A 9,039-nucleotide genomic window follows, 5' to 3' on the forward strand; every position below is an offset into this window, starting at 1 on the left:
CTGGCCACTGATCATTCATTCTCATTCCTTGACAAAATATTTTATTTGCTATTCCTTCGATAGTTATTTCTACTTTTGTTATATACCTTTAATAGATCTTCTTGGGAAGTTAATATTCTCATTAATTATTTCATCATTTGCATTTATAGTTACAGTTTTAAATTTATCAATATAATCATATAATAATGAAAATCCTTGATTGTATTTAGTTTGAATTATACTTGAAATATTTTCATCAGTTACTGTGTCATATTCTAAACATATATTTGATAATTTATAACTCATATCTTTATTAACGCTAGATATTACAATTTCATTTACAGGAGCAAATGTTATCTCAAATATAACATCTTCTTGAATTGCGTATTTATATAAAGGTGCATTATTATTTATCAATTCAAAGTCTAATGGAATTTTATATTTACTTCCATATATACTTTTTATCAATTTATCTACAGCATTAGTTAATATTGCATTATGCGCTTCTGATCTTAATTTATTTTGGTTTTCTGATTGGATTCCTTGAAATATCATATTATTTCTATTTTCTTTTGTTAACCATAAATCTTTATAATGCATAAATAAATTATAATCATCTAATGAGAAAACTGTTTCTGGACCAATCTTTATAGTTAATTTTTTAATCAAATATCTTCCAACATTATCAACAACATAATTATTATTATTACCGATTACTTTTATATCGGCTGATAAATAAATACTATTTGGAACATAAAAGTATTTTGTGTTAATCTCGGAATTCTAACATATAAAGTTTCATCGGGATTAATATTAGAAGGGTTATGAGTAATTATATGATGAGATCTTTCTGCTTTAATAGCATTAGATATTCTATGATTCTTAGAAGGATTGATATAACTCCCACTCATTTATTTAACAAAAAAATTAATTATTTATTTTTAATCATGTTTACTTGATATTTTTTGATATCATATTTATTAACCCAAAAATAATAGCACTTACAACTGTAATTAAAAATAAAATAATATGTTCAGCTGCAAAGTTAATAATGTTTCCTGCAGATTTCAATATAAAACCAACAATTGATGCAATAATTCCAGGTAATGCTGCAGCAGATTTTTTAGATAGTTCCCATAAATATTTTGCTAATTTCTTTAAACCATCCTTAACTTTGGTATTGCTAAACCAATTGTTGTAAATACCATAGTAACAGATGTTAGAATTGAAAGAATTGTTATACCTTCTAACTTAAATAATAATCTTATTCTGTCTTTTAATAATATTTCAGAATTTGGTTTTATCAACAAATCTTTAAAAATAACTTTTAATTTTTTAATATGATTAAGATCATATGATTTTAATAATGTATCTCTTTCTTCTTTTTGTAATTCTATATTATATTCTAAATCATCTATTTCTTTTACTAAAGCTAACTTTCTGCTTTCATAATCAGCTTCATAAACTACTTGACGATCTCTATTTAATTCTAATTGTTTTAATTCTTCATCTGCATTAACTAATTCTTTTTCTAACATGGTTATTTTATAAAATCTCATCTTAATATTAGCAATTTCATCAGATGATTCTTGTATACCTTTAATTACTCTACGTGATTGTCCAGGAAATTCTTTTGATTCTTCATCAGTTAAATCAAGAAATCCTTTTTCTAGTAAAGATAGTATTCGATTTATTCTAGTACTATTCATTTCTTCTTCTGAATCACTTAATCTATCAATTTGTTTTTCTAATGTTAATTGTAAATGACTTGAATCATTATCAATTTGTTGAATATCTCTTCTCGATGTTTCTGGATCAACATCGGTAGGATTTGGATTTGGATTTTTAAATGGTGAATATTTGTTTATATCAATATTAGGAATTGATCCTTCTTTATTTATTCTATCAAGTGCATTCAATATAATTCTGAGAAATTCTGTGCCACCTTTTGAACGTTCAATTGTAGATCTTGCTAACATTTCAGGTTCAAAAATATTTTCTTGACCCACTTTAGATAATTGAATTGATACAATTTTGTTATGTAAATTAACATTATAATACCATGAATCATTTTTATATTCTAAATTATTCGTGAAATATGGGTCATCTTTAAAAATTTGTTCTACAACATCTTCTGTATCAATATCACGTATTGCATCTATTTCTAATAATTCGTTAACAATTGTATCTGTTACTCTAGATTTCATTTTAAATAATTCCATAGGTTCATCAGGATATTTTTCTTGTTGTTTAACTAATAGTTCCATAAATTCTTTTCTTTCTCTTTTAGTTGAAATTCTACCAATTTCAGGAGCTTCTAAATATTTAATTAATTTTTCACGTAATTCGGAATTAATTCCATCATAATCATCATCTTCACCTAAATTAGTATTATGTGCTGATGAATTATCATCATCAATATTAGTTTCACTAATATCAGGTTGTTGTTCATCACTTATACCAGGTTCATCTAAAGGGCCCAATGGAAAACCTTCTCCACCTTCTGCCATTTACATAATAAAAAAATTAAAATCTAAAATATAATATTCCTCCTATAACAATTCCTACACAAGTTAAAGCTAATTTAGTATTTTCATGGGATTTATTATCATCATTAGTTTTAATTATATCATGTTGAATATTATCAGTTTTAATATTTTCTGATGTATTGTAATCTTTTATTTTAGAATCATTATTTAATTTAATATTTTTAGTTTTAGTTTCTGTTGATTGAATATGTTTTTAATTTTTTTCACCTTCCATTAATTTTGGAGCAGTGATAATCTTTTTATTTATATCATTTAATCGAAATGAATTATTTATTGTTGCAGTTTTAATTAGATTATTATAACCAATTATGTTTCCCATCTTTAATACTAAATCATTAGAAATAATTAATAGATTAGGGCCTATACAATAATTTAATCTAATATGTGATTTATCTAAATAATTTTGATATCTTACAATGTTTTCCGGAATCGATCTATTTTTATCATTATGAATTGAATCTTCAAATAATACTTTAAATTGTTTCTGCGCATCGAATGAAGTGTTATCATTTCCAATTATTGGGGATCTTGTTTCAACTTGCGCACCTAAAATACATATCAAATAAGTTCTAATTGATTGATTTATTCTTTGTATTCCAGCTTTAGTAAAACCTTCACCATTTTCTAAAATGAAATTAACCCAACCATTATTGTTTTTTTGTTGTATATTATTATAATATTTTGGTAATTCATTCCAATTTAGTGTTCTTATATCTGAATTTGTCATTATTTTTCCAAATTCTTTAGTATACAATATTCCTAATCCACCCATTGTTCCAATTTTTGCTCTAAAATCTTTATTTTAATTAATATTAAATTCATTACATATTTTATAAAACTTAGAAAAATTAATATTATTATTCAATTCTTTAAAATATTTTGAACCTGGTAAAGGACATTCTAATTCATCTAATATTAATTTTATTTGAAAATAAGTTTGAAATCTAAAAAGTGACAACATCAATGGTAAACTTGGTTTGTTTAAATGATCATTCCAACTTATTCCACACCCTGTTGTTGCGCAATAAACAGCAAAATTTAATTGGTTCCGCCAATACTTCATATTAGATTTTAATAACCATTGTTTTGCCTCATTTAAATTTTTGAAATTAATTGTATACACATGAAATATATTTTCCATCTTTCCATGCAAATTATTACTTTCAGTAACATAAATATATAAATCAATTAACGAATTTAAAACTTCATTTCTATATGTAATATCTTTATTAAAATCTATTGCTGGAATATTATATTTAATTGATTTATTATATTGGAAAGCTTTTGGAAAACTATCTGCCATTTATATAATTAAAAAATTAATAATTTATTAATTCTTTTAATAATTTATCTTGTTCTTCAACTGTTATATGGCCATTTAAACTTATTATATAATCTAGTGTGTTCTTTAATTTATTAATTTCTTTCATATTAGTTTTAATTTTTTCTTTATTACTTTTTATATTTAATTTTGAACTTATACCAGTTAAAACACTTGAACTTAATCCTAATACACCAATTGATATAGCTAAAGGTGTTAATGGACTGAATATTGCTAGAAATGTAATTACAGAACTAATTGTATCCGAACCACTTATAATACCAGGAATAATATCAATATCATCAACTTTATCTTCCATTTATTTAGCAAAAAAAATTACTAATTAGTAAATTTATACGCTACAAATATAACAATAACAGTTCCGCCTAAAATCCATATTAATTCATATTTCTGTTGTTCTTTACTTGGGGTATAATAATCTGATAATTTAGGTTTGTATAGATGTAATTTTTCTTTATTGGTTACCGCGTTATATAAACTCATTGCATCATCAACTGATTGAAAATCTCTATGTGAAATCTTCTGATCATATAATTCCTTGTTAATATAATCCATATAGTTTTGCCTCTTTTCTCTATATTCTTCTGCTGCTTTATTGTATTTCTCTAATGCTAAGTTATGTCTTTTTTGTTCTGTTAATGAACCATTTTTATCAATATGCTTAAATAAATATCCACCACCAGTAAATGCTAAAGCGTTAACAATTGCCGATCCTATAATAGTTATAACTGCAGAAGCCATTTATTTAGCAACAAAATTATGCATTTATATGGGAGGAATATATTTTTGTTTTTCCAAATAATCAATAGTTAAATTAGATAAAGTAACTGCTAATGTTAATTTTGAAATATCATTTATATCAAATCTATCAACATTAACACTTCCCATTTTAAATACTTTTTTTAATACCATTGAATAACCAACAGTTCCAACTGATAGTAATGCTCCATTATATAATCCAGTTATTATCCACTTATTATCACTCATTTATTTATCAAAAAAATTACTATCTTCAAAATATTTAGTTATCTTAGTAATGATTAATTCAACATTTATTTCATTACTAGTTTCATTTGTATATATTTCAATTATTATTTTTTTAATATCATCGATGATAAAATCTTCATCTAATTCATAAAATCTTAAAGATTCTCTAATTAAATTAGTAATCTTTTCTACATTTAAAGTTTCTTTATCTATTGTTGTTTCATACTCAAATGTTGTTTCATTAGAAAATGTAATATTTTTGATATGTGTAATTACATCATTGATGTTAAATTTCATTTCTTTCTCTAGTTTAAAATCAAATCCAAAACATATACTCGGTCCAACAGTTATATTCATTTATATAGTGAAAAAATTACTCTTTACATCTTATAACTAATTCATATATCACAAGAAAGTTATTCAAATCAATTAAATAACCATTATGATTTCTTATTTCTAATTTAAAATTATTGAAATGTGGAATACAAGGTTTAAAAGCACATTCAGTTAAATTATAATTTATTTGAGTTCCAAATTGTTTAACATTTTTTAGCGGTAAAATATTTAGTATACTAGAACTACAAATTGTTTCTTTAGTTGCTTCGAAAGTTTTTGTTGGGTCAATTAAATTGCAATAAATATAAAAATGTGTAAAAGGTATTATATTTGAATTACCATCTACGTTTCCTGTAACGGTATCTGGTACAATTCCTAACAGTTTAGCTATAGGTTTTTTTACCATAAATGCATGTTGACTTTCATCATATACCTTTATTTTAATTTTATTTGTGCTATCACTTTTTATAAATCTAATTAAAAATTTATCATCTCTTTTAATTTTCAACCGTGCTCTTCGATTAATTTCTTGAGCTAATGTTTCTAAATTATATAATCCTGGTTTTCAGAATTAGATGAAACCATTTATCTGCATTTCTAATATGAATTAAAACAGTATTATCTTCAATAGTTTTATCCGATATATTATAAAAAGAATTACATAAACTTATATTCACTAATTTTAAATCTACACAATGCTTAAATTCTCTATCTAATTGTACTAGTAAATTATGAGATTTATAATTTGTAAGTTTTCTAGAATCAACAAATATTCTGTATTCTTTTAATTCCACCATTTATTTTACATATTTTATTCGAAATCTATTTCATGATGCCCTTTTTCATTCTTACCTTTGTATACGAAATAGAAATCTCCAGAACATAATTCTTCTAAGTCTTCACTTGATAATCTATGAAATCTATCCGGTAAATATGTTCTGAATTTATATGTATTTCCTTTTAATCCTTCATATTCTAAGTGTATAACTAATTTATCTCCATAGTTATTAGTAACTGCATCAATATTTGTAATTAGATATTTCTTATGAATTGTTAATTCTGTTAACTTTTTGAATTTATAATCTACAGATTTTACATTTGTAGTATCTTTTATTCTATCTAGAAATGATTCGTTGTTCTCACTGTGTGTTTGTTTACTCTCCATTTATAATACATATTTTCATTAAAATTTGATTAACACGTTAGAATTCTTTTCATTATCTCGTTCTCTTTTGTTTCTTCTCTTTTAAATTTTAAGTATTCATCTAAATTGCAACCAAAAGCAACTGTATGAATTCCATCATCTAAAATATATCTTTTATCATCAAATGGGTTTAGACTTATCTTTTCAATTTCTTCAATAAACATTTCATGATCTTCAGATCTTAAACATCTCATTTTATGTTTTCTAACTTCTTCATTGAATATACAATTGATGTAATCTTTGAAATGAATATTCTTTTCTACTACACTTTTGGTTATTCCTTTTAACTTTTTAGCTTCATGTTCTTTAGTTTTATATGAATACATTTTAGATCTAATACCTATGAACTCTTTCATTTCTTCACCGCCTTATTCATCCTTAAACTTCCCTGGAACTTTTTTATTATCATTGCTAAACAATTCATGATCTTTAGGATAGTTACTAAAATCAAAATGATGTTTTAATGTTTTTAAATCATCTGTTATCTATCAGTTTTTATCTTTAATATGTAACTGTCGGTATCAAAATATAATATTTCTATATGTTTTTCTCCAAAAAGTGGTTGTAATACATTATAATAGAATTCATACATTAGTAATTTTGATAATTCTAAAACTGAAGCGCCAACATAGATTGGTTTATTAAATTCCATTGATGTTCTTCTCATCTTAACTGCAGCTAAATTTTCATCAAATATTCTTTTACCTATAAATTTAGGATATGATTGTAAATGTCTAATTCTTTTGCCATTACTAACTAACTCAATATCATTTCTATTTCTAATATTTTCACAAGTCTTACCATAGAATGCATTATTCATTAACTTGAAGAAATCTTTCTCGAAATCAGTTTTAGCTTCAGTTCTCTGTTTGGTGTTAAAATCTATATATTTTTCTAACCACTTAGATTGACTAAATGAAATATATCTATGCACTTTTTTTAGAATCATTCCTTGATTCAAATAAAACTTTAACATTCTATAATGTACTACATAATTATATTTATCTTCTTGAGTTACCATTAACTTTTCTGTATGAATATGATTTTCGGGTTTAATTCTTTTTTGATAATTTGATAATTCTTCATGAGTTACGGTTTTATGTTCGGGACAGTAAGCTAGATTTCTAGATTTAAATTTAATATGTTCAGGATATTCTAAATCTACAACAAAGAAGTAACCAGTATCTGAATCATCTGCAATATCTAGAATTCTTTTCTTTCAATCAAATTTATCATTATTTACATTCTGTAAAACTTCACTTATTTCAAATACTCCATAAGGTTGTGGTTCCATCATTGCCCAACCATACAAATTATTTGCATCTATATATAATAACTTATATCCAGGGTTATCATTTACATTGAAATATCTATCCCCTAATACACCTGAAACTCCTCCTCTTATAGATTTTTCAAATAATAGTAATTGATCTATATTTGTTAACAAATCCATTTTTATATCTGTAAATTCTAAACCACAATCCCATGTTAAACCTGGTGATGAATAACAATGACAAGGATCAATGTCAAAATATTTAAGGTTAACATCTCTAAACCTTTCGAATATATCGGTTAATAATAATACATCTGATTTTAAATATATATCTACTAATTGTCCATGATTTTCTATTTTGAAATGATTCCAAATATTCAATGTTCTATTATATACTTCATCTTTAACATATTCATTTTTTAATTCATCATAGAATTGTTCTTTTAATAATTCAGTTATGTTAAAATCATTATGATTTTTATAGAAAGAATATGGAATTGCTCCTTTATATCTCATTAATTGAAAATCATCATTATTTGGATAGTGTTGTTTTAATATTTTTAATTCATCATCAACTAATGATTTTGATAAGTTATCTAATGAACTATTTAAAAATCTATATGAATCTATAAATCTTAGGCAACCAAATTGGAATGATATATAATTCTCAGATGTTTTAGCTAACATTCTAAATTTATAAGTTGGTATTTTATCTTTTGATCTATTTGAATTTAATATTTCTATTTCATTATTAATTTCTTCTATTTTATGACATAACTGTTTGATGAATAAATGTGCATCATATCCTGATAGATTATGAAATATAACTGGTACAAAATTAATTTTCTTAGCTTGTAAGTTACAATTCTCATGTGCAGCGCATCTAAACTTTCCATTCAAATGATCATGGTCTCTTACTTTTTTATCTTTATAATTAAATATCTTTTCACAATAATAACATTTATCTGCAAACGCAAATTCTTCTTTATCTTCTTCTGTCATTATAATTTCTATATTTGTATTCAATAATTTACTAAATCTTATTTCATATTCAATTAATAAGTCACAAAAATGATTGATAACATTTTCATTTCTATAATCACAATATTCACTTTCAATTAGTTCTGGATAATCAGATTTTATATATAACCCGAAAGCAGCAGCTGATTGATGAATCTTTTTAATATTATTTGTTTTTGGTGGTTCATCTGAAAAATCATTTTCATTAGAATTTAATTTCTTTCTTTTATAATATATTTCTTTTCTATCTTGATCAGTTAATTCTTTATTTAATGATTCAAAATCTCCATATATTACAAATGGAACTTTATTTTTGTAATCATATTTTTTGAATTCTGAAAATTTTATC

This window comes from Tubulanus polymorphus, chromosome 3, assembly GCF_964204645.1.
Source record: "Tubulanus polymorphus chromosome 3, tnTubPoly1.2, whole genome shotgun sequence".
NCBI lineage: Eukaryota > Metazoa > Nemertea > Palaeonemertea > Tubulaniformes > Tubulanidae > Tubulanus > Tubulanus polymorphus.